Source organism: Pipistrellus hanaki (assembly GCF_964339955.1).
Source record: "Pipistrellus hanaki genome assembly, chromosome: 8".
NCBI classification, from domain to species: Eukaryota; Metazoa; Chordata; class Mammalia; order Chiroptera; family Vespertilionidae; genus Pipistrellus; species Pipistrellus hanaki.
In genome coordinates, this window is record NC_140510.1 from 47,393,071 (window position 1) to 47,419,615 (window position 26,545).

Genomic DNA, 26,545 nt, shown 5'->3' on the forward strand with positions numbered 1-26,545 from the left:
CATTTTTTAAGATGACTTTTTTTTTTTTAATCCACACCTGAAGATATGTTTGTTTTTTTATTTGAGAAAAAGATAGAAATATCAATGTCAGAAATATATGTATTCCTGAAAGGAATCGAACCCACCACCTTTTGGTGCGTGGACAATGAACGCCCAACCAACTGAACCACACTGGCCAGGGCAAGATGACTTTTAAAATTTGTTCTGTTGCTTCTGCATATAGTGGTGAGGGTATCTGTCCCTATCATGAGCAATAGTCCTAATTTTTTTTATTTTATTTTTTTATTAGTAGTTCTCCCTGCTATTTTCCATGGAGATGTTTCAGGGTGTAATATCCTAGGTATTACCTTAATTTCCAGGCTGCTGCTACCCAATCACACAAAGATCTTTGTAAGTTAATATTATATTTTTTCACATGCTCTAAGGTGTTGATTAAATTTAGCATAAGTGGTAGTAGGTCTGAGTTGCATAAATATATATAATTTTATCTGTCAAATTAAATGCAAAACTTCTGGATATTAGAGTAAGTCTGGAGCAAGAGAAGACATTTAGCTAATACTAGTCTTGTCACACTCTACCTCACACCTATCCAGAATTAGTCCACTTCTCTACACCCCACTATACCACCCTAATCAAGCATAATACTTTGGTTTCCCAAGTGCCTCTTGCTCTTTCTGGCCCTCTGCAATCTTTCTCCCCACACCAATGTTTAAATCAGATGATGTTACTCTCCTACTTAAAATTCTCCATTTCCATGGCATATCTTAGATTAGAAGTTGTGATCTGTTTCTGCCTAAATCTCTCCATTCACCCCCCCCCCCCCCCCCCTTCACTTGTCAGTGGTCACTCAGCTCTGGGTTTTCTCAGTTCCTCTGCCTGGAATGTTCTTCCCCCACGCCGCCAACGTCTGCTCCTTCTCATTGCTCAGGTCTCAGTTCTCTCTTCCTTGTGTGATCACCCAATCTGCACTGTGTCCCCACTTCCTGTAGGCCATTCTAGATCACATTGTCCAGTTTCACTTCTCAACAGAATATGTCTGAACACCTGTGTAACTGCATTTCCTCTAAATGCAAGCTCTGCGAGTTCACTGCAGTATTTTCAGCCCCTAGAACAATGCCCAGCGCATAAGAGATGTTGAATAGCTTTTTGTGGAGTAAATAACCAAAACCACTTATAGATTTATTTTCTTTTGAAATTAAAAAAGAGAATTTTTATTCACTCTCATAAAACTGCATTTACTAAGCACCGACTTTCATGGTATTACCACTTATGGTTCTGCACAAAGAAACTGTTTTTAGTGGTTATATTAGTTTCCTGGGGCTGCCATAACAAATAACCACAAAACGAATGGCTTAAAACAGCAGAAATTTATTCTCTCACCATTCAGGAGGCCAGAAGTCCCAAATCAAGTGTTAGCAGGGTCACTCTTTCTGGAGACTCTGAGGGAGAAACCATCCCATGCCTTATTCCTAGCTTCTCTGGCAGTTCTTGGCATTCTGTGATTGTAGATGCATCACTCTCGTTTCTGCCTCCATCTTCGCATCACCTTGTTTGTGTCCTCTTCTGTTTCTTTTCTTTCTTTTTTTTCTTTTTAAATATATTTTTGTTGACTTTTTTATGGAGAGGGAGAGTTAGAAACATGGATTAGAGAGAAACATCAATCAGCCTCCTCCTGCACACTCTACTGGGGATATGCCTGCAACCAAGGTACATGCCCTTAACTGGAATCGAACCCGGGTCCCTTCAGTCTTCAGGATAATGCTCTATCACTGAGCCAAACCAGTCACGGCGACCTATAAAGACATTCTCACTGGATTTAGAGCCCACCCTAATCCTGTAAAATCTCATCTTGATTCTTAGCTAGTTTCATTTGCAGTGACTCTACTTCCAAATAAGGTCATAGTCTGAGGTTCTGAGTGGACATGAGTTTTGGGGGGACATATTCAATCCATTATAGGAGTTCACAACACAACACAGAAACTAGCAATTTATTCTTGCTGTAATGTAGTGACCTGAATTGTTTTTGGTGACCAGCAACCATATTCTCCATCCACAGGAAAAACCCCAGTTTCCTGTTGGGCAATTACCTCCCCAATTGTAGGCAGTCTTGGTGGAGATTAAATTAATACTCCTCATTCCTCTGTAAACGAGGAGCCATATGTGACCCACAGGAAGACAACTGGATGCTCAGATATTTTATTTTCCAAATTTGTATTTCTTAATATTTTGGCAGCTTTTCAAGATATAGTATTCACTCCATACTGGATTTCGCATGATTTTAGCACTGGAAACATGTGAAAGCATAGAACACATGAAACAACCTGGGCAGAGGCACACAGGAAAGGTAGTGTACCTCCATATGATCTGTAAGTTCTTCCTGCTGTGGGGCCTCCAGGCGCTGCCTTTGTTCCTGTCTTGTGTCCAGGCCTGGCCTCTAGCTTCCCATTTATCCCATGAGTTCCTGGCTAGTGTTCTGTTAAAGTCTCCTTTGCTTAGGTTAGCCAGAATCCATTTCTGTTATTTTCAACAAAAGAAGCTCAACTGTTACTCTGAGATCCAAGACTTTTTCAATACTGTCACAGTTTTGCATATTTACTAGCTCTGAGTTCTGATAGGCTAAATCAGATACTGCTGCATGAGATACTACCTTCAAAATGTCAATTTCATCCAAAAAGCTACAGATTAGTGCAATTACAGGACAGCATATTAGCAGTATTATTAATTTATTTATGATCCATCATGTTCCAAAAGGATTTCATTGTGTTAAATTATCCTACAAAGGTTCAGCAAAGAAACAAAAACAAAAAACAGAAAACATTTAAAATAAACGAAAATGAGACAAAGAGAAAATAAAGATAGAAAAGTAAGATGTGAACCTAATCCATAAAATGGTTACACTGAAGGCCTAATGGGTAGAGAAAAGATGCAACAACGTGTGAGGGTCGCAAGCTACAGTTGTTGCCATGGTATTTGGCAACAATTAAGATAGACCTTCTCAACCTGCATTTTTGTTAAAAGAGCTTGTAATCTCTCTACAGCAAAGATAATTAAGCAACTTGCTACATAGAGGGAACTGCCTAACCAAATAACAGAAAAAATCATACATTTACTTGAAGTCAATATGTTTTCATTTAGGTAAAAAAAAAAAAGTCCTTAGGAAATCTACTTTAAATTTCTTTTTTGTTGATGTTAATATTATTTTAAAAACCTACTTTAGGCTATCATGCTGTATTTTAAATTAATAACTTATTTTGCTTTACACAATAGATGGACTTGGAAAACTATTTTTATAATCTACTAGAAGCCCAGTGCATGAAATTTGTGCATGGGTAGGGTCCCTGGGCCTGGTCAGTGATCAGGGCCAATTTGTGGGGCGACCAGCAGGGCGAAAGGGGGGCCCCCTGCTGGCACCCACCTTGGTTGGCCTGGAGCCTGTGAGCTGGGGCAGCTCCTGCATTGAGCATATGCCCCCTTGTGGTCAGTGCGCATCATAGTGACCGGCCGTTCCACTGTTCGGTTGATTTGCATATTAGGCTTTTATTATATAAGATTTTTATAAATTGAAATATTTTAAACAGAATAGAGGAACTGCTATTTAAAAGAACATCTATAGTCAATCCTTTTGCAAATCAAACATTACTTTCTTATTATTTTTAGTCATGTGGAGTTTTCACATATTATAGAAAGGCTGGTTCCCCTTCTGCAGTTTTTATAAAAGAAGTAAAGCCCATATTTTAAATGCAATGCTGCATAAAGACATTTCTCATCCTATATAATAAAAGGCTAATAAGCAAATAGACTGAATGGTGGTGGAACAACCAGAACAACTGAACAACTGAACAGTCACTATGATGTGCACTGACCACCAGGGGGCGTGTGTGGAACAGGGGGGGTGTTGATCCCGGGATGGTGGAGCAGGTGAGCGGGAGCGCCAGACCAAGGTGGGGTGCTGGTCGCTGTCATCTGGGTAAGCCTCTAGTGGTACTGAAAATTCTTTGCTCCCTCGCACCACAGTCCCACTGGGTGCTTGCACCTGCTGCTGGCGCCAGTCCCTCTTGCACCTGCTGCTGGCACCAGTCCCATTTGAACCTGCTGCTGGCGCTGGAGCTGCTGCTCGCACCCACTGCCAGCACTGGCCCCACTTGCACCCATAGCCTGCGCCAGAGCCACTGCTCACACCTGCTGCTGGTGCTGGTCCCGATCACTCCGTGCCATCAGTGGGTGTGAGCGGTGGCTGCCAGCCCTGATCACCCCAAGGGCTTCTCCACCTCCCCCTGCTTTTGAGGGACAATTGGGGCAGCAGCCGTCACTCACATCCACTGAGGGTACTAGCATTGGCCCCGCTTGCACCCGCTGCTGGCACTGGCCCCAATCACTCCACACCAGCAGTGGGTATTAGCGGGGCCCAGTGCTATCGGCATGTGAGAACGGTGGCAGCAGGAGCAGGCTGCAGGCAGACTGGGGACAGGGGCTGTGGTGGGAGGGGCCAGGTGAGAGCACGAAGGATGGGCCAAAACCTGCTCCTGGCCCACCGCAGCCTTGGGGCCCACAGTTCCTTTTAAGGTGCACAAATTTGTGCACTGGGCCCCTAGTATATAATCAGATGGTAAACACAATCATAAGATACTGATCTTCATTATTATAAAGAAGATTTACCCTATTTTAATATTCATCGCATTTTTTAAATACCATAACTTTTCCAAAAAGGATGTGAGGCAACCATTGAATACATCACAAGTGCCACCTAGAGCTTTCTTTGAAAATAACATTTTTTATCTTCACAAACAAGAACAAAACAAGGTATACAAGGCTCATAGCCCTAGAGCATAGCTTGTTTAAATAGCTCTACTTCCTGTTCTGAGCAGTGGTTAGAGCATTGGCCTAAGCACCAAAGAATCCCAGTCAAGGGCACATACCTGCTTGCAGGTTTGATTTCTGGCCCAGGTCGGGGCCTATGGGAAGCAATCAATTGATGTGTCTTTCTTACATTGATATTACTCTCCCTTCCCCTCCCTCCATTCCACTCTCTCTAAAAATCAATGGAAAAAATATCCTTCAGTGAGGACTAACTAACTAACTCTGCTTCCTAAAATAGTCTGTTTATTTTTAATCAAAAAAGGATTTGAAATAAGAATCTAGAATTAAGTTTACTTGACTTTGGTCAGATCTCCCATTACTATTTGGTTTTAATACTACATAGATATAGATGGAGTTAAGTAAAGTGTATTAAAGGAAGGAAAAATCAAGGTATTTCACTAAAGAAGTAATAGCTATATTTTCAGAAAGTGTTTTCTTCTAACTCCCAATGGGAGCTGACATCTCACTAAAGCTCTAATTGTCAATTATTTATGCCCCAAGTCACTGCTCTTTCCAATTTTCTTACCTTTAAGGCATTGGGACATTGTCACCATCGTCATTACAACTACCTCCACCACCCACAGTCCCAGTCCTCGCAGTGTTGAGAGGCTATTGTTGTAGGACCTAGTGCTGGTGGTAAGGAAACAAACACAGGCTTTAGTATCTACAATCTAGGAGAGCAAAAGAAAGGAGAAGCCGAAACCGGTTTGGCTCAATGGATAGAGCGTCGGCTTGGGGACTGAAAGGTCCCTGGTTCGATTCCAGTCAAGGGCATGTACCTTGGTTGCGGGCATATCCCCAGTAGGGGGTGTGCAAGAGGCAGCTGATCGATGATTCTCTCATTGATGTTTCTAACTCTATCTCTCTCCCTTCCTCTCGGTACAAAATCAATAAAATATATTTTAAAAAAAAAGAAAAAAGAAAAAAAAAAAGAAAGGAGGAAAGAGGAGGAGAGGGGGACTATGAGAGGGGGAAGGGGAGAATGCTGATAGGGGGGAGGAGGGAATGTATGTGTATCATAATGATACAGCAATAGCAGATAAAAAGCCATCACCATTTTTCCAGTTCACTAACCAGGAAGTATAGAGCCATCCTGCCCCTTTGTTCAGTCCTGTGCCTGAGTCCTGTAATTCTCTTTTGAAACACTTTTCTGATGTGCTCTCTTTTCCTTTCTATTGTCTGTTTATTTCTTCGCCTCATGACTGAAAAATTGCAACAGACTGTCCCTTCAGCTTCATGCCTCTTCTCCTGCCAGGCTGACATTACTGAAATGTTGCCTTTAACTTTTCATTTTCTTTCTCTAGAACTAGTTACTGCTCTCTTGTGCTTATCAGACCATGGACACAAATATCTGAGCCTAGCTTTGAAGGTTTTCTGTAATTTAAACAGACTTTATCCCTTCAATTTGATGGAACACTACACTCCAACATCCAATTTTCATTCCTGAAGGGTGGGTCTCTCTATACTTTGAACCAAGGGACACATTATGCTTTCATTTCCTTTTAAAAATTGTGAAAGATTTCTGGTATTTCTTCTTTTTGCAATTGTGCCATTTACCTTTATAATAGTTTCATCTTTTTCCCCCAGATATTTCATTATATTAGTTATTCTATCAGTTATTCCAATTCCCTTCCTCTACACAATCTCCCCCCTTCCCCCCCCCCCCCATACACTCCCTCCTGAACATCACATTCTTCTCTAATTTCTCATCATGCCCTACAGCAAGTAATATTTGAACTTCCCATTCTTTCTCTGGGGTTTCTTTCACTGTTTCCTGAGTCACTAGTCTTGCTCTTTCATTTCTCCTTGTTTTACTGCAGAATATTTTCAGGCATCCTCAACAAAATGAGCATGTAGGAGGAGGTAAATGTTTCAAGTCCTTGCATGTCTGATAGGTCTTCATTCCACTCTTACACCTCACTGTGTTTGTCTGGGTATCATAATCATGTTGCCAAGAAATATGGTACTTATTTCCTCCTGGTTTAGTACCGGTGTTTGTTGAGGAGAAGTATGATGTCTGTCTGATTTGAGATGCCATGTCCCGCATGATTTGGGTACAGGATCTGGAGAAGGACCATGTGCAAATGATGAGACTAGATAAGAAATATGAATTTGGAAATTAAGGGGTGCCAGGAGGAGAGTCCAACTCTAGGGGAAAGACTTCACTGGTGACCAGGCCCTGCCAACCTTTTATTCAATTTTAGATAGATATTGTCCTTAGTCAGGCAATTCCAGTAACAGACAAACTATCTTAAAGGACAGTAAATATTAGTAAAGATTTGCTTTGAGACTATTTGGTCAGGAAATCGCTTGAGCCACCATTTCTTGACTAAACAATTGGTGCATATATTTGGCCCTTGCCAGAGCTCAAGGTCCACCAGCATTCTGGGTTCCTTGTTTACACTTTTCTGTCAATGAAGACAATGGGTAGCTCCAATAGTCTGACTTTTGTTCTTTTGTGATGTGGCAGATAAAAAGTTCTATCAGGTCAAATCCTAACAATTGTTTTTTGTTTTTTATTTTAAAGCCGAGCCCCATGGATCTGCATTATGCATTTAATGCTAACTAATGACATTTCAGAGCCTGGTTCTGAAAATACAGAACTTTAAATTAAAATAAGAAGCCTAATAAAGAATGAAAAAGATGTTTCCTCTTTACTGAAGCTATACAGGGAGACATCTTTTCTCATCTTAAAACTTGGTCTCAGGATCCGATGAGGTAAGATCTTAAATTTGAATTCTCTCAGGGGTATCAGTCTTATTTCCTATGCAATATGAAGATTTGTACAAGTATTCACAACTGCTACCAGCTTATTCTTTCTCATATAAACTTAACATTAGAATTACTGTTTAAACAAAGGAGTCTTGTAGATACTAGATATTTTAGAAATTGTTGTCAGGTTATGTTCACATAACCTTCAATGACACCTGTAATTCTGTCTCCTTGCTAAGACTTGTTAAGATGGTCTTATTTGTTACCCTGGTAATAATGTTGTAATGGACACCTAGTAGTATAAACATCATCAAAGTGGTTCTGTCAAATTAGAAGAGGATCTTTAGTTCTTTCCTATTTGCACAATGAACAAATAAGTCTACTGTTCCAAAGTCCTTCAGATAACAAAAGAGTTTTAGTCTTGTGATATTTATATTTTCACATGGCTATCCACCTGCCTTGGCACCAAAAACCATAGTGACAATTTCTTACATCAAAAGTTAGTTTTATAAGATATTTCATGTCTAATACCTGGGTGCTCTTCAAAACATGTTACCATTTCAGTATAATTCGCACCATGGATCATTTCTGTGTTCTTCAGAAACTTTGGGAAGGGAGAGGAATATTTGGTAACAATATAAAAAGGCAAAGTAGCTATTCCTTCCATTTAAAAAAAGTTTCCTCAGCCGAGACCGGTTTGGCTCAGTGGATAGAGCGTCGGCTTGGGGACTGAAGGGGCCCGGGTTCGATTCCGGTCAAGGGCATGTACCTTGGTTGCGGACATATCCCCAGTAGGGGGTGTGCAAGAGGCAGCTGATCGATGACTCTCTCTCATCGATGTTTCTAGCTGTCTATCTCTCTCCCTTCCTCTCTGTATAAAATCAATAAAATATATTAAAAAAAAAAAAGTTTCCTCAGATCCATATGAACCTCTGTATTATCCTTGAAAGTGACCAAATAGACAATAAACAGGACAAAATAGAATGCAGAAATAGGCTCACACATTAAGGGTCACTTGATTTATCACAAAGTTGCCAATGAAATTCATGGGGGTAAGATAGGGCTTTACAATATATGGTACTAGTTCAAAGAATATTTGCTTTTTAAAATTGGGTAGTTATTATCAAATTATTCACCAGAAAGCTTATAAAAATTTTTACTTTCACCAACATTGTTGAAGAGCACCCCGTGGTTTGTTGGTAAAAATGTTCAAGGATATTTGAAAAGAATGGATATTATGTTATTGAGCACTAAGTCCTATTTCTATGTGGGTATATAATGCGATGCATTTTTTCAACATTCTAGGTACTGCTCTAGGTCCTGGGTATTTGGCTGCAGCCAAAGTGGCTACTTTCTGAGAGCTTACATTCTTATGGGGGAACGACAGAAAAATCATGTAATGTTATAGGATTCTAAGTTGTATGAGGGAAAAACCCAGTAGGGTTAGAGAGAAACTCGGGGTGATGGCTCTGTTTCAGATAGAAGAGTCAGGAAAGGCCTTTCTGCAGAGGGCACCTGCATGATGAGAAGGAGGGAGCTGAGCAAAGTTTGAGGGAAAGTGTGTGTCTCAGGCAGAAGCTCAGGGAGTGTGAAGACTCGGGTCAGGTGTGGCAGAGACTCAGAGAGGCCCATGTGGCTGGAAAGTGTAGGAAATATGCTCAGAGAGCTAGATGGGGCTAGATCATGCTGGCTTTGTTAGCCATAGCAAAGACATTTAGACTTTATTCCCAATGTAATGGGAAGCTATTGAAAGGTCTTCAGCATTATTGTAGCATGATCTGACTCACACTTATGAGAGATTAATTTTGATTGCTGTAAGGGATTGAATTGGAGGAGGAAGAAAGGAAGCAAAAAAGACACTCAATTGTGCCCAGATAAATAGTAGTTTGGACTAGGTGGTAGCTGCAGAAGGTGTGAAATATGGGGCATATTGGAACATATCTGTATGATATAACAGGACTTGCTGATGGTTTGGATGTCAGGGGTGAGATGGGGCTAAGAGAAAGAGAGGAATCAAGGAATCAAGGATGACTGCTAGATTTGGGGCCTACATAACTGGGTCAGTGTTAGTATCACCAACTGAGATAAAGATGACTGGGGAGGGAGGCAATAGGGAGCAACGGAAGAAAAACTGGAGTATATAAGTGGGACAACCCAATGCACATTAGTAGATGAATGGGTAAACAAAAAGAAGTCTCTCCATACAATGAAATCTCGTTCAGCTATGAAAAGGAATGACACACTGATACATGTTACAGCATGGCCAAACCTTGAAAACACTGTGCCCAGTGAAAGAAGCTAGTATACACAAAAGGCCACACATTATATGACTCCATTTATATAAATTATCCAGAATAAGCAAATCTATAGAGTCATAAAGTAGATTAGTGCTTGCTGGCGACTCAAGGTGGGGAGGGGAAATGGGGAGTGACTGCTTAATGGAGGTTTCCATGAGGGGTGATGAAAAAGTTCTGGAGCTAGACAGTAGAGATGGTTATACAACATTATGAATGTACTAAATGCCATGGAATTATACACTTTAAAATGGTTGCAGTGGTAAATGCTATGTTATATGTATTTTACCACAATAAATAAATCTGACACAACAACGAACATTTTATTTTATTTTTATTTATTTATTATTTATTTATTTATTTATTTTAAATAAATTTTTATTGTTCATATTATTACAAGTGTTCCTTTCCCCCCCCTTCCCACCCCATCCTCTGCCCTTTCCCCACTCCCCATTGTCCTCATCCATAGGTGCACAGTTTATGTTCAGTCTCTTCCCACATCCCCCTCTCCCCTTTTCCCCAAGAATCGTCAGTTCACTCCCCTTCCATACCTCTGATTCTATTATATTCAACAGTTAATATTGTTCATCAGATTTTTTTTTTAATTTCCTTGAAAACCTTGTTTTTTTAGATTCACTTGTTGATAGTTACGTATTTGTTGTTCATAATTTTTATCTTTATTTACTTTCTCTTCTGAAAGAACCCCCTTCAGCAATTCATATAATTCTGGTTTGGTGGTGATGAACTCCTTTAGCTTTTTTTTTTATTAGTGAAGCTCTTTATCTGACCTTCGATTCTGAGTGATAGCTTTGCTGGGTAGAGTATTTTTGGCTGTAGGTTCTTACTATTCATCACCTTGAATATTTCTTGCCATTCCCGTCTGGCCTGCATGGTTTCTGTTGAGAAATCAGCTGACAATCGTATAGGTGTTCCTTTATAGGTAACCACCTGCTTAGCTCTTGCTGCTTTTAATATTCTCTCTTTGTCCTTTGCTCTTGGAATCTTAATTATGATTTGTCTTGGTGTGATCCTCTTTGGATTCCTCTTATTTGGAGTTCTGTGTGCTTCCTGGACTTGTAAGTCCAATTCTTTCTCCAGGTGGGGGAAGTTTTCTGTCACTATTTCTTTCAGTATGTTTTTGATATCTTGCTCTCTCTCATCTTCTGGGACCCCCATGATTCTGATGTTGGATCGTTTGAAGTTGTCCCAGAGGTTTCTTACATTATCTTCAATTTTCTGGATTCTCTTTCCTTCTAGCTTCTGCAGAGGAGTGTATTCTGGCTCTTTATGTTCCAGATCTTTGACTTGATTCTTGCGATCTTCTATTCTGTTTTTAGGACTCTGTATAATATTTTTTATTTCAGACAATGTATTCTTTATTTCTTGTTGATCCCTTTTCATATCCTCATAGGTCTCATTTATTTTATCGGCCTTTTCTAGGAAACTCTTGAAAAACCTTATAAGTGTGGTTTTGAACTCTATATCCAGTTGCTTTTTGTCCTCCATTTCTTTCGTTTGTGATCTATTTGGTTTAGGCATTTTCGCAGGCAACTTTCCTGATGGGGCGGAGTTTCAGGGTGGAGCCTACAGCTTTGGCTTCCGTCAGCCCCGCCCTATGCGACTCCTGAGACTCAGGGTCCTTCAGTACTTGTTGCAAGCACCTCTGAGAGAAAGGTACCCTCGATTTTCGCCTGCTACCAAACAGTGTAGGCTCTCCCGCAATGGGCCCGAAACTGGGGTTCAGTTCAGTTGGAAGTAGAGTTGGAGATGGCGTTCAGAGCAGTCTGGAGCCCCTGTCTCCTTCCCGCCAGGGCAGTCCTACGGCACAGCCTGCCGAACCTTCTCTGCGCGCAGTGTGCGTGCCTCTGGGACCTCCTTTCGCCGCTTCCCCGGGTTCCGCCTTACAGCCCAGCTCCCTCTGGATGAGCCTGGGTCCCCGGGGTCTGGCCTAGAACGGGGGTTCAGAGCAGTCGGGGGCCCAGCACAGTTGGAGTGTTTATCTCCTTCCCGCTAGGGAACGCCAGCCAGGCACTCTGCCTCCCTCCTCTCCAGCTCCGACCTCTCCGCGCGCACCACGTGTCTCCGTACCTTGGGCTTTTACAGCTCCTCCACTGTTCCTTCTGGTTTTCTCCTTGCTTCTCGTTGTAGAATTTCCAGTCAGTCGACTTTCCTGTAGTTCTGGGTAATGTCCATTTTATATTTTAGTTGTATTTTATTGAAATTGTTGTGTGCGGCTGCGGCTAGGTGCCTACCCGAGCAGCCATCTTGGATTCTCTCAACAACGAACATTTTAAAATGTATGTAGGTAAACTTGAGTTTTACTTGGGACATATTAAATTTATGGTGCTTATTAGACATTCAAGTAGATGGAGGAATCTGGAGCTCAGGGGAAAACCCAGGGCTGGGGAAATAAATCTGGGCATCCTCACAGTAGGTAAGGTGTTTAAAGGCTGAGGAGGTCTGGGATAGACCACCTAGGAAGGCAGAGTAGAGAGAGAAAAAAGGGACTACTGAGTCCTGGACTACTGGGTACTGAGGTCAGGAATAGTAGGAGCCAGCAGAGCAGAGTGGGCACACTGGCCCCACAGAGCAATAGGAAAAGTCAGGAGGGCAGGGCGTCTCTGGAACCCAGGAAGAGAGTGTCATTGCTAGAGCTGGAGTAAGATGAAGATAGTTCTATTTTGTGTGATGGAGTGCCCTATGATCTTTACAAAGCTGCTCCCAGTGATTAAATGCATTACTGTACTCAAAAACACTCGATTAAAATTTTTTTTGATCTATCAGCTTCTGAAGCCACATGTATTAAAGTTTTCCACCATCATTAGAGATTGAACAATTTTAATTTCTTCTTGTATTTCTAATGTCTTGCTTTTTAAATGGTTAAGTTCTATATTAAGTGAATAAAGATTCTTTCCTCTTATGTCTTGTTAGTGAATTGTGATTTTTTTTCCCATTGGGAAATAGCCTTCTTTCCCTTTAATGTTGTAGGTGTCTCTTTTGTAAATGGTATATAGCTGGATATATATAAAAACATATGTTGTTTTTACTACAAGTCAAAACTCATTTAAAAAATACCTATATTTTTATTGATTTTGGAGATGGCGAGAGAAACATCAATGATGAGAGAGAATCATTAAGCCTGAAACCTGGGCATTGCCAGGACTGGGAATTGAATCATGACCTCCTAGTTCATAGGTAAATGCTCATCCACTGAGCCACACTAGCCAGGTAAAACTCATGGAACTTAATCCATTCACATTTTTATGGTTAATATATATATTTAAGTATATTTGTGTTATCTTGGTTTATGTTTTCTATTCCAGTTGCTTTATTTGCTATTTCTTCTTTCTCCCTAATGAGAGGGTTCACAGGCTATAGCTGTTAGATTGTTTTCTTTGTTCAAATTTTTTTTTTTTCTTGTAAGGTTGGCAAAGTTATGTTTTTAGTTTCAGTTATTTAGACGGTTAATTTAAAATTTGAACTCTCATGGTTATACATGTTTTTTATCAGTATCTACAATTAATCCATCTTTATATATTCCCATTAAACAAGAAATTGCCATCTACCTTCCTCCTTCAGCCATACTACCTCTACAAGTGTAAGCAATTTTAAGTAATATTGTTTGGGGTTTTTTGACTCACCTTTTTTCTTTTATCCAACATTATTTTTTTCTTTGGATTATTTTTTGTTACTGTTATTTTGTTCAAGTGCATTTTTAAAATTAATTTATTGGGGTGACATTGGTTCAGAAAACCATACAAGTCTCAAGTGTTTAAGTCAACAAAATGTCATCTGTACATTGTCCCAAACAAAGTCTCTTTCCATCCCCATCCTCCCCGCCCTCCCCTCTCGCCCCACACACACTTCTGTTCACCTCCACTAGCAACCCCTACCTTTCCCTCCGGCTATATCCATGCTATTATCTATGTGGAGAACATATTTGTCAATGATGTATCTAATAAGAAGGTTAATTTTCAAAATATATAAAATACTTATACAACTCAACACAAGGAAGACAACCCAATTAAAAAATGGACAAATAGACACTTCTCCATACAAATTGCCAATAGACCTATGAAAAAATGCTCAACATCACTAATCATCACAGAGATGCAAATTAAAACCACAGTGAGGTACCAACTTATACCTGCTAGAATAGCTACCATCAATGTATCAACAAACAATAAGTGTTGGTGAGGATATGGAGAAAAGGGAACCCTAGTACACTGTTGATAGGAATGCAGACTGGTGCAGCTACTCTAGAAAACAGCATGGAATTTCTTCAAAAAAAAAAAAAAAATAGAACTGCCTTTTGACCCAGTGATCCCACTTTGGGGAATATATCCCAAGAAACCTGAAACACAAATTCAAAATAACATATGCATCCCTATGTTAATTGCAGCATTATATAAAATAGCCAAGATTTGGAAACAGTCCAAGTGCCATGGATGAGGGGATGAAAAACTATGGTACAACCCTAGCTGGTTTGGTTGAGTGGATAGAGTGTCTGCCTATGGACTGAAGGGTCCTGGGTTCAGTTCCGGTCAAGGGCACATGCCCAGGCTGTGGCCTTGATGCTCAGGAGGGGGTGTGCAGGAGGCAGCCAATCAACGTTTCTCTCTAATCATTGATGTTTCTGTCTTTCTCTTCCTCTCTGAAATCAATAAAAATGTATATTTTTAAAAAACTGTGGCACATTTACACAGTAGAATACTATGCAGCTGTAAAAAAGAAGGAAATCTTATCTTTTGCAACAGCATAGATAGACCTGAAGATTATTATGCTAGGTAAAATATTATAAGTTAGCCAGAGAAAGACAAATATCATATGATTTCATTTATATGTGGAATCTAATGAACAAAATAAACTGATAAACAATATAGAAAGAGAGGCATGTTTACATGGAACAAACTGACAGCTGTCAATGGGGAGGGGAGATGGTGGACAGGATGAAAGAAAGAGAAGGTAATTATTTTAGAGATAGTGTGTGGCAAAACTTCTGAGTCATGGTGTGTTAAAAAAACGTTTCCAATTTGCTCTAACACTTGAACATAAGTTTGCCTTAGTAGAGTTCTAGGTTCAAAATAATTTCCCTTCAGAATTTTGAAGATATTGCTCTGGTGTCTGGCACCCAGCGTTACTGATGAGAAGAAGTCTAATGCTAACCTGCTTCTTGTTCCTTTGAGATTTTATTCATGTGGAATTTTTCAGAATCATGTTCTATATCTGTAGGTTTCTTAAAATTCACCAGGATTTGTTAGTGGGCCCTTTCAGTCTATATGTTGTGGTTTCTTCAGCTCAAGGTAATTTTTTTCATTCTTTTCCTTGATGACTTTTTCTTTTATTAAGTCTGTACTTTCTTTTTGGAGCTTTGATTATATGGATTTCATATCATCTTAGTTTTCCATATTTAAGTTTTTTCTGATATTTTACATTTACTTTGTCCTTTTTAATTTCAAATTTTGGGAGATTTCTCTTTATTTTCAGATTACTAATTTAACTTTCAGTTGTACAGGTTCCATTGATCATTCATTCATCCAACAAATGTTTAGTTAGTTCCTAGTATTATTTTTAAATGCTAAGATGCAGTAGTGAATGAAGTCCTCTTACTGGATTTTTATTTTCCAACTAGAGGCTTGGTGCATGAATTTGTACACAGGTGGGGTCTGGCCAGCCTGCCCTGTTTGGGGCCCATCAGGCCAAGCCGGCCAGGGGAAAGGGCTGTGGGCAGTTGGCAGGCTGGCTCCAACCTCTGGTTGAACTCCCAGTTAAGGGGACAATTTTCATATTAGCCTTTTATTATATAGGATAGCTCTTACTCTCTAAATGCTCTTGTTGTATGTAGGCGAAATATTCTCAACCATCCATAAATATACTAAATTGACTTTTTTTTTTTTTGTCTAAGATGAACATTTTATTCTGATCTTTTATTTTTCCAGGTCAAGTCTATTTGTTCCTTTTTGTTTATTTGATTCTCATGCTGGTTTTTTGTTGTTGTTGTTGTTGTTTGTTTGCTTTTATGGCTAGTGATCGGAGTTATTTTCTACTTGTATAAGTGAAGAACTAGGTCGATTATTGTAGGTCAGTGGCATAGGTTTTATCTGTTTTTGTGTGGGTGTGCTATCTGACAGACCTCTCCTCTAAATACAGATCTAAGTTCTCTGTAGGTGGTGGGCAATATTCCCAGGAAGCATTTACTTGAAGATGAGTGGGTATGGAGTACACAGGTAAGGAGGACATTTTATATCAGTTGGAATTCTTGATTATAAGTGACAGAAACTGGGTCTGGCTAATGCAGGAAAATAGTTTATTTCAGGCTATTGGTAGCTCACAGAATTGACCAGAAAGCTGAAAACTAGGCTTGGAAAATCAGCAGGAACCAAGGGGCCACTGCCAAGGAAACTCTTCAAAAATAGTTTGGTTAGGTCATTGGTTGGCCCTTATGGGTGTCACTCCACATTCAGGTCCTGGGTGGAACAGCCAGCAAGCACTCCAATTGCCAAACCAGGAAGCAGGGTTATTTGCCAGGCACCCACATGTGGAAGGCAGAAAAAATAGCCCCAAGGATACCCATGGCCTAATCCCTGAAACATATAAACATGTTTCCTCACATGGCAAAAGGGACTTTGCAAATGTGATTAAGTTAAACAATTTGAGAAAGGGTGAGTATCCTGGATTATCCAGTGGGCCTGAACTACAGGATTCCTTAAAAATAGAGAAGCTTTCTCATCTGTGATAAGAGGGAGACGTGACTATGCAAGAAGCCTCAGAGTTGTGTTGTTTAAATGTGTTTGTAGAAATGTGTTATGGCAGCAACTGAAAATCAATACCACACATTTACAGTATTTTCCTGCCATGGTGTTAAAGCAAGGAAGGTTTCACTCTGCATATTTTCTTCTTTCAGAAATACCTTCTTATTTCCTAACAATTCCTCCTGTGCATCCCCACCCCCATCTCCAACCCTCTCCCCTCCCCATGCCAAACGCTACTGTTGTTTTCATTCTGCCAGTTTAGGGGCAGGAGAAGCTCAGTGGGCCCCATGTTCTGAATACAGTTCGGTAATAAATTACCCTGATGGTTGATTCAGAGGCTTCTTCTGTATTGTTGCAAATGTCTATCTGAATTTGGAATCTCTCTGGATTTGCTCTTATTTTCTCACTAGAGGCCTGATGCACAAAAATTCTTGTAAGAGTAGGCCTTCCTTTCCCTGGCTGTGGGCACTGGCTTCCCTCTGGCACCCAGGACCTAGGCTTTCTTCCTCTGGCCGCCCGAAGGTACCCGGGACCCAGGCTGGCTTCCCTCTGACCCTGGCTTCATCAGGAAGGACATCCGGCCTAATGAGATGTCCCTTTTATTATTATAGATTATTTTAATCATTTATTTGGTTAATTCTGACAGTAGTGTCCTTTCCAGTTTACCAGTGCTGTGTGGATTTCTTCTTTAAGAACAACACTTTCCTTTGTCAGTATAAGAAAATCTGGGTGGAAGGGGACATGGTTCTCTTATTTAGACTGTGTGTTCTGTACCTGGGACTCAGATAGAATTCAAAAGTTCTCTGAAGTGTGGGCCATGTGGGCTATTGTCTCAGAGCAGGCAGTGGGAGAAATGCGAGTTAATGGTGGGTTAACTCTAAGGCTTCCGGGAGGAAGCTGAAGGAACACCTGATTGGGAGGATCCAGTGGACATCAGGGAAGCCCTGAACAGGAAAAGAAAAAACAAAACTGAGTTCAAACCTTGATTTTTGCCCCTTGCCAACTATATAATTTTGACTTCACTTGTAACATGGGGATAACACCATCTATCAGATAGGGTTACTGCAAGGATTAAACGAGATAATACTGGTAAAATGCTTATCATAGGCTTGGCATACCATAACATTGGATATTTACTGAGTGCATTTACATGGATTAACCTTGTTTAATCCTGATTATTAAGTCTATTACACAGATCAGGAAACTGAGGAAGAGATAATTTGAGTAAGCTGCTTAGGCTGTGATCATTAAAGTGACAGAGCAGGGATTTGAACCTGGGCTGTGGCTCTGTTATCTGCACACTTGCAATGCTACAGATTAACCCATGGGTAAGGGCTATGCATCTGATTGCTCTTCTCTGGCTTTTAAAATTTTCTGTGCAGTTTTGGGGTAAGAACACAGATTAATTTTAGGAATTGTGAAGAGATTGAGTCAGCAAAAGGGGACTAAGTTGCCCTAGTAATAGGCAAGCTGGAGCTAGCAATCATGTAGGTATCTGTGTTGGCTTGTTTGCTTTATTATGCATTTATTTTATGGAGGTAAATTTTGCATAACAGAAAAATACACATATCTTAAGTGTATAGCTCAATGAATTTTCACATATGCTTACACTTGTGTAATCACCATCCAGATCAAGATACAGAAAGTATATAGCCCTTAGAAGGGTCCCTTGTGGCCCCTGCCTGCCATCATCCACCTCTGCCCAGGTCAATACTTGGCCTAAGGCAGTGGTTGACAAACTCATTAATCAACAGAGCCAAATATCAACAGTACATGATTGAAATTTCTTTTGAGAACCAACTTTTTTAAACTTAAACTTCTAACACCACTTCAAAATAGACTCACCCCAGGCTGTGGTACTTTGTGGAAGAGCCACACTCAAGAGGCCAAAGAGCCTCATGTGGCTCCTGAGCCATAGTTTGCCGACCATGGCCCTAAGATAACTGCTACACTAACCTACACGAACTAATCATCAGAGGTGAGTTTAGTCTGTTTTGAACTTCATATAAACAGAAGATACAGTTTGTGTTCTTTCATGTCTGATTTCCTTTACTTTGTTTTTTATTTTGATAAAGAACCAGTAGCTTTGCAGGCCATGAATCTGTGAGCAGATAGCTAAGAGTGTGATGCCCAAGGGCTCTGTACACAAGTGCAGCGTTTTGTGATCCGGGTCCAGCTATGGGGGATGGGGAAGAGGAAAAACCTGCCTGGGCGGGCTGCCATCTGCCTGACACCCTGTGGAGGCTCTCAGGACTCAGGGATAAACATTCCTGTACACGGTAGCTGTGAAGTGAGTGTTAGTAGGTCCTTCTATTTCTGCGGTTCCCCATGAGTCAGATTGTAAGATGGGACAACTGTGTAACTTAGCTTGCCGGTGCCACCTTCTTTGCCCTTGGTAGCTGCGGTGCAATGGAAACACTGAACTGCTCTATACACTGGGTGCAGCCTCTGGGGAACATATCGTCCCAGGATAGAGGCATATTTGTCCTCCCTGTGAAACATTGTCTTCCATCTCCACCCTTGTGGGGATAATTCCAGCTTCTTTTCTGGAAGAGCCAAGAACTCTCAAAGTCCTGGTTGGGACTTTTTGCAGAAAAGCTTTTGAAATACAAAGAAGCTCTTAAACCTCTTACATAAGATGCAAGAACCTTTTAAACCTCGAGCATAAGAGGTTCTTGCATCTTAGAATAAGCCAAGTTTCCTTCTAGAGAGGAAAAAAGGAGAAAGTCACCCTCTCCTGCCAAATAAGTCTTCAATAGACACAAGAACAGGGCACAAATGACTACATCAGTTATCTATCCTGTCTCCCTAGGTTCTGTGTCTCACCCTCTGCTGCTAACCACAGGGAAACCTGGCAAAATCACATGGCAGTCCTATCGGCCCGTTTCTTCAACTGCAAATGATGCAGATGCAAACTTACAAGGACATTGCTATTAGTAAGTGAAATTAGCTATTTGTAAAACTTGATACTAGGGTTCTAGTAAATATATTTTCTCTCTCTCTTTTTTTTCTTCTCTACAGGAGGAATCACCTACCTGTGTGGAAGTGTGAGTGTCTGACTTGGGTGGCCCAGATTACAGGGCTCTGAGAACAGAGGAGTGATGCATTTTGCCAAGGAGATAGGAGGCAGACTGGGCCCGCAGAGCCTTTTCTGCCCTTTTCTTTATAGCTCCAAGCAGGTGAGTGGTATGATTTAGAAGGCACGGAGAGGTATCTTTGTGCTCTCAACAGTAAGACTGACCATTGGAATTACACTTCTACCCTAGGCCCTGGCTTTCTCCTACCTTGGCTAAGAATATGATTCAGTAGGGATGGGGGAGATGAAAATATTTATTTAAAAAATCTTCAGGTGATTCTGATGACCAGTAGGTTTAGAGACCCAGGCAGAGATGCTCACAGACAGTTCAGAGCTACGCAGAGATGCTGAATGTGGCTTCCTGGGAAGGAGCTTGTGGGTACCACTCTCCTGCCCCCGGTGGGCGCCGCCTCTGTAACAGCTCGCTGCAAAACAAATGCTGAACCCTCTTTTTGCCTTCTTTCATAAAAGTGAAAAATCCTCTTCAGATTTCTTCCTGTTAGCAAAAACTGGTACTAATGTAGGTTTTTTGTAAAAAGCAAAGTGGTATAACACGAACTTTTGAAAAGTGGGGGACACCCATATGATTTCCTTCAGTTTCTTATCGTCTTTGCTGGGCAATTCCCATCCAATTTCCCCACCCCTTGTCATTGTTTCAACCTGATAAAAGTGAGAACAAAATTTGTTTCTTGAGCTAGTTTCCAAATGACTCAAATAGAAGTCTAGGTATACGCTGAGGTATATTCAGGAAAATACCTAGATATATCAGATGCATTTACTAGTAGATTCCTAATTGCAGGCCATTCTCATAGATCTTTTGCAAACCATCTGGAGCTTAGAGGGTGTCTTTATTGCCCATATTTTTGAGAAAAGCTGAATACTGTCTGTGTTGCATTTATTTTCTTGGAGGTTTGGAATAATGAAGTCATAGTGGAGGAATACTGGCTTACTGCTGTTGAGAGGTTTGATTTTTTTTTTTTTTTTTTTTTTTTACTGTCATTTAGAGCAAACAGGCAAAGTCTGACAATTACATTTCTTGGTCCTAAGTACACCAGGTTTATACCTTCTCAAAATGAATAGAGCCTTCATCGAGAGTGAATAAATGACTGTAAATCCTAAAATCCTGTCATTCCTTCCCACCTTGAACTCCCCCTACTCCCGCTAGATTATTTTGAGACATTTGAAGTAAATCTCTGATGTCACATCATTTCTATAAATATTCCAGCATGTATCTCTAAAACATATGTACTCTTAAAACACACACATAAGCACACATTTGGATTTGGCACCTCTTGCAAATTAAGGAGTTGTGCTCTCAAAAGCAAAACAAAACATAACCATAATACTCCAAAATTTTTGACAAACATTCCTTTATATCATCAAATATCCAATCATGGTAAATTTCCTCCGCCATTTCTGAGTTTTGCTGATTACTTCCTTGTGGTGATTTTGAACAAGACCCTCTCTGTACCCTGTACTTCCTGTAAGTTGAACGTTAGATCTAGACTCTCAAACTTTTTAAAGTGGGGGCCAGATCACGGTCCCTCAGAGAGCTGGAGGGTCGGACTATATGAACTACTAATTCCTACTGTAACACCTCGGCTGCGCTCACTGCCCAAAAAACCTGGCAGGCCGGATCAGACTCCTCTGCGGGCCTCATGTGGCCCGCGGGCCGTAGTTTGAAGACCCCTGATCTAGAAGTTTAATCTGATTTGGCTTGATTTTTTTTTTTTTTTTTTCATGGATAGGGCATAATGTCACAGAAGGCCACAGAATTCTGCCACCCGTGAGGAGTAAGCCCACGTTGCTGTTTGGATGTGTTCTACACAGAGGAGCCATTCTTCAGGCACGCTGCTCTCTCCACACCCAAGAGATTTGGCTTGATTTTTGACAAGAACACTTCATAGGTGGCATTGTTCAATTCCGTAGGAAGGCAAATGATTTTAGCAGGCACTAATTATCATTGTTGAAAGATTTTCTTCTTCATTTTTGATCACCCCTCAACCCACCCATTAAGCTACAACCCCTCTTCCCAAACACAGCTCTCTTATATCCACTCCTTTGTACTGTTTTAACTGATTAGAAAATGGTTACTTGGTTGTAAGCTTGTTTCAGAGACATAATTTCCTCAAAAAATAATCAAAGGGTTCCATTAACCTTCAGCATATGTAAATGGAATTTTTCTCATTCACACTTACGGCAATATTGTTGGTTACCTATTCAAATGCTGTCCCTCCCACCCTTTTAATGTATTATACTGGCTAGCTCTCCTCTCACTGAAGAGGCTGACCAGCTCTTTAGTTTTCAAAGCCTGACTGGTTTCTGGGAAACTCTTTCCTTCTTAGTGAGGATGTTCTCAGCTTTTTCCCTTTAGATGATGTATGAGGCTATTTGGCACTGTGGTGGTTGTCTTCTGACCATGGGGGTGAGCTTAAGGATTAACACTGTTGTGCCCAGGACAATGGGCTGGAAGTGTGGGAGGAGTCCAGGTCCTCAGTAAGTCACTGAGCCATTGAAATAGCCAAACCTGCAGATGCCACCCTTCAGACTTACTACATGAGATTATAAATTGAATCCACCTTTAGTTGATCATTTGAAGCTATAAACAACCTAAATGAAATATCAGGTGTATTCAAATAAATCTCTTTTATGTTCTGTTTACTTTTTAAAGTCCTGATATAGAGAAAAGACCTTGACCTTGAATTTTCATAAAGTCAGTCTTTCTTAACCACTCTAACAGAGTTACCCTGTTTCCCCGAAAATAAGACAGTGTCTTATATTAATTTTTGCTCCCAAAGATGCGCTAGGTCTTATTTTCAGGGGATGTCTTATTTTTCCATGAAGAAGAATACGGTACACATTTATTGTTAAATGAAAATAAAGGAAATTTATTACCTGTATATGGTATGGTAGTACGGTAGTTGTCAACACAAACCAGACAAACTGTGAATCCTACAGTATCAAGAATTTCTCATTTATTCATTGACAATCATGTCATAATCTTCTGGAACATCATCATAACAATCCAATTCCTGAATTTCCTGGTGAATTTCTTGTGACTCCATTTCTTTCAGAATCAGTGGACCAAATCTCTCATGTTTAGCCTTGGGGGGGGGGGGGGCTTATTTTCGGGGGATGCCTTATATTTCACTCAGAAGGAAACCTGTAAGTAGGTCTTATTTTTGGAGGATGTCTTATTTTCGGGGAAACATGGTAAAATGGTGATAGATAGCAAAACATATTGAATCATCAAAATTAACATTATGATGGCATATTTTAAAAAATCAGCTTTTAAAAAAATATATGTTTCTATCTATTTTAGAGAAAGAGGAAAGGAGAGGGAGAGGGAGAGGGAGAGGGAGGGGGAGGGAGAGAGAGAGAGAGAGAGAGAGAGAGAGAGAGAGAGAGAGAGAAAAACACCAATGTGAGAGAGAAACATTAATTAGCTGCCTCCTGCACAGCCCCCTATCAGGATTGAGCCTGCAACTGGACATGTGCCCTGACTGGGATTCAAACAGGCAACCTTCAATGCACAGGAAAATGCTCAACCCACTAAGCCATGCAGGCTGGGCAAAAATTATCAACTTTTGATAAGCTATAAGTTGAAAAGGCATACAGCAACTTAAAAGTGGAAATGGAGGCCTACAGACTTCTATGTTGGTGATAGGATCTGGAGTTAAAATATTTTCCAAGGATCATTCTTGAAGTACATAACTAAGAGTTGACTTTAAGTGTTGGCAACAAAAGGAAACTTCTCTCCTATTACGTTATGCTGGACATAACATTCTTATTAAGTAGGGGAATTGGAATTTCTGAATCTCCTCCTTTGCAACAAAACAATTCCCAAGTTTTAAACTGAATGCACAAGATTGATAGGCAGAGTGATGAGGATTTAATTTAAAAATAGTGTGATATTTGAAATCTGATTAAGAAGATGCTATAGAAATGAAAAAGTAAAGGGTAGCTGACGATCTGTCCTTTACTTGCTCTTGCTTTTTTTTTTTAAAAATTGGGATATCATTGACATATAACATTAAGCTCCTGCTTCTTGTATTGCATTTCAAGACTGTGTTCTTTGGAAGCAAAGCTTCATTGTGCTTGTGTTTTCTTTTTGTCAGTAGATTGCACCTTTGTGCTTGCAGGCAAGGCAATGACAGCAAGTGGTTCCAGGAAACCCTCTTTAATAAGCCCTCTTTGTGTTTGTGAGGAAGCTCTGGCTCATACATGGGTGACATCAGCAGGCTTCCCACCCACTCCTCTGATCTCTCAATGTACAGAGACACATTGTTAATGACTTTCACCCAACAGCTGTTGGCTTCATTCACTGTGAAGATGGTGATCATAAGTCCCAGATTTAAATATAATAATCTATCCTGTTTCAGACCATGTGTCAGACCATCTGCCCTGGTGTCTGATTAGGAAAATATGATCACCTTAAGTATAAGCACAACCCCTTGCAACTTCTCTGCCTCCATGTCTCATTTTTTGGGTGCTTCTTTAGGCATTATCCCTTCTACTTTGCCCAATGAGCAGAATTCCCCATGTGTCTTCAGTGGAAATACCCTCTTCTCAAGGGTCCTGCCCAGAAGGGATTTCAACATAGTCAATACTAAAATTAGACAAGCCCTGGCTGGTGTGGCTCAGTTGGTTGGAGCATTGCCCTATGCATTGGAACGTTGTGGGTTCAATTCCCAGTCAAGCCCTGGCTGGTGTGGCTTAGTTGGTTGGAGCATTGCCCCATGCACTGGAATGTTGTGGGTTCGATTCCCAGTCAAGCCCTGGCTGGTGTGGCTCAGTTGGTTGGAGCATTGCCCCATGCACTGGAACGTTGTGGGTTCGATTCCCAGTCAGGACACATACCTAAGTTGTGGGCACATGTTCAGTTGGGGTTTGTATGGGAGGCAACAGATCAATGTATCTCTCTCTCTCTCTCTCTCTCTCTCTCTCTCTCTCTCTCTCTCTCTCTCTCTCTCTCTTTCCTCTTTCTTTCAAATCAATAAAGCAGGAGTCTATTTCCCTATGAAAGCTATCTGATCAAATTCTGAGTGAGTTAAATGTCCATTGTTACAATAAGGTTCAAAGCCTTTAAAAATGCATAAGGTGATGCATTTGAGCTGGTGGACATAATTTATCTAGGAAAATTCAATGAAGGGAAGAAGGAAGGGAGGGTTAGGATTTGGCTTTGGAGATCAGACTAATCTTCAAGCCCACTTAGGGTAGAATTGCTGTCAATCGGAAGTACATCAGGCAGTGGGTTCACCATTTACTCTGAATCCGAGGCTTGGAGAATATACCAGCTATTACCTTCTAGATCCTTCTTGCAGTGATCCAAGTATACCAAAGATGCTTAGGAGATAGTTGCTGACCTCTAATGACAAGTAACTTGTTTTGTATTTATTGTGTTTGCCACATTATTGCCACCATCTTTCTGGTTCAGAGGATCAAAGAATGCCTAAAATGCCATGAAGAATGTTTGTACTTGAAGATAGTTTTTCAGGGAAGTAGAGCTTTCATTTTCCAGATTTTTTTTTTTTTACCTGACCATGAAGCAAGATTATTACAAATAAAATTTAGGAGAGGGCAGACAATCCTTGGGTGTAAGGAGATTGGTAATGGCTAGGGACAGCTGAATAAATAACATATATTTATCTGGCTCCCTAGGCCTTTACCCAAGCCTTTTTACAACTACCAGGTGTTTTATAGACACATTTTTCTGTGAAGTAGTCAAACTGTAAACAGGGAATCCTGACTGTTTGTCACGTAGAGAGAGAGAGAGGCAGAGAGACAGACACCATTATCATTTTCCTAATGGAAATGTCCTTTGTCTCTAACCTTGGAAGCACAGGATCAAGGATGTGAGGGCAGACCTTGAAGCTGTGAACTGTCACATGGCCTTTGCTCTACTTTCAGGCCATCCTGACTGTGGGCTCTGTGTTGGTCTGTCCCCTTATGTAGCTATGGTGCTCTGAGAGGAATGTCTACCCCTGCGCACCAAGCACAGTCCTACAGTACTCTGTTCAGTAGTACCCTGATTCGCAGTTTTGCTTGCCAAGGTTTCAGTTACCTGCAGTCCACTGTAGTTCAAAAATCTTAAAGGAAATATTCCAGAAATAAGCAGTGCGTTTGCTTTAAACTGGGTGACATTCTGAATAGTGTGATGAAATCTCGTGCTGCCCTGCTTCATCCTGAACCACCTCCCTATCCAGTGACTCCATGCTGCACATTCAGTACAATCAGATATTTTGGGAGAGAGGTCATATTCACATAACTTTTATTACAGTACATGGTTATAATTGTTCTATTTTATTATTGGTTGTTGTCCATCTGTTGCTGTGACTAATTTATAAATTAAACTTTATCATAGGTGTAGGAAAAAATAGTAAATATAGGATTTGGTTCTATCTGTGATTTCAGGCATTCACTGGTTATCTTGGGATATATCCCATGTAGATAAGGGGAGGAGATTACTGTACACAGAATGGTGGGTGCTCAGTAAATGTTTGTTGGGTAAACCATCATGTTACTAAGCAATATTTGTGAACAATGTAGCTTCCACATGTTCATAAGTTCCTCCGGTCAAGGATTAAATCTTATGCACCCAAATATCTCTTAGTATACAAATGTGTGCACTCAGTGTTTGTGTCTAATTGAGTGGAGGAAGGGCCACATTCATGAATACCATGGGGAGCCTGCCCATGTCGCCAGCATTGCCTGTTTAGCAAGAGAAATGTTCTCCCACTTTCCTTCAAGGTCTCAAGAAAAAAAAAAAAAATCATAGTGAGCATTTGAAAAGGATGTGAGAGATTACTTAGATCAAACTCTTTATTTTAGAAATAAAAAAATAGGAACTGGAG

The 26,545-nt window shown here is 40.5% G+C and overlaps 1 long non-coding RNA gene across 4 annotated transcripts in view; it reads left to right on the forward strand.

The window, feature by feature from the left end:
• Positions 1-26,545, forward strand: part of LOC311626824 — a 62,593-nt gene that overhangs the window by 23,763 nt on the left and 12,285 nt on the right. For 3 of the 4 annotated variants that reach the window (XR_014795774.1, XR_014795775.1, XR_014795776.1), the window contains 3 exons: positions 7,385-7,575; positions 19,637-19,794; positions 21,440-22,633. This is a non-coding gene — a long non-coding RNA (uncharacterized lncRNA). Of the gene's footprint in view, positions 1-7,384; positions 7,576-19,636; positions 19,795-21,439; positions 22,634-26,545 lie in introns of those variants that run through there. The other variant, XR_014795773.1, reaches the window with a different exon arrangement.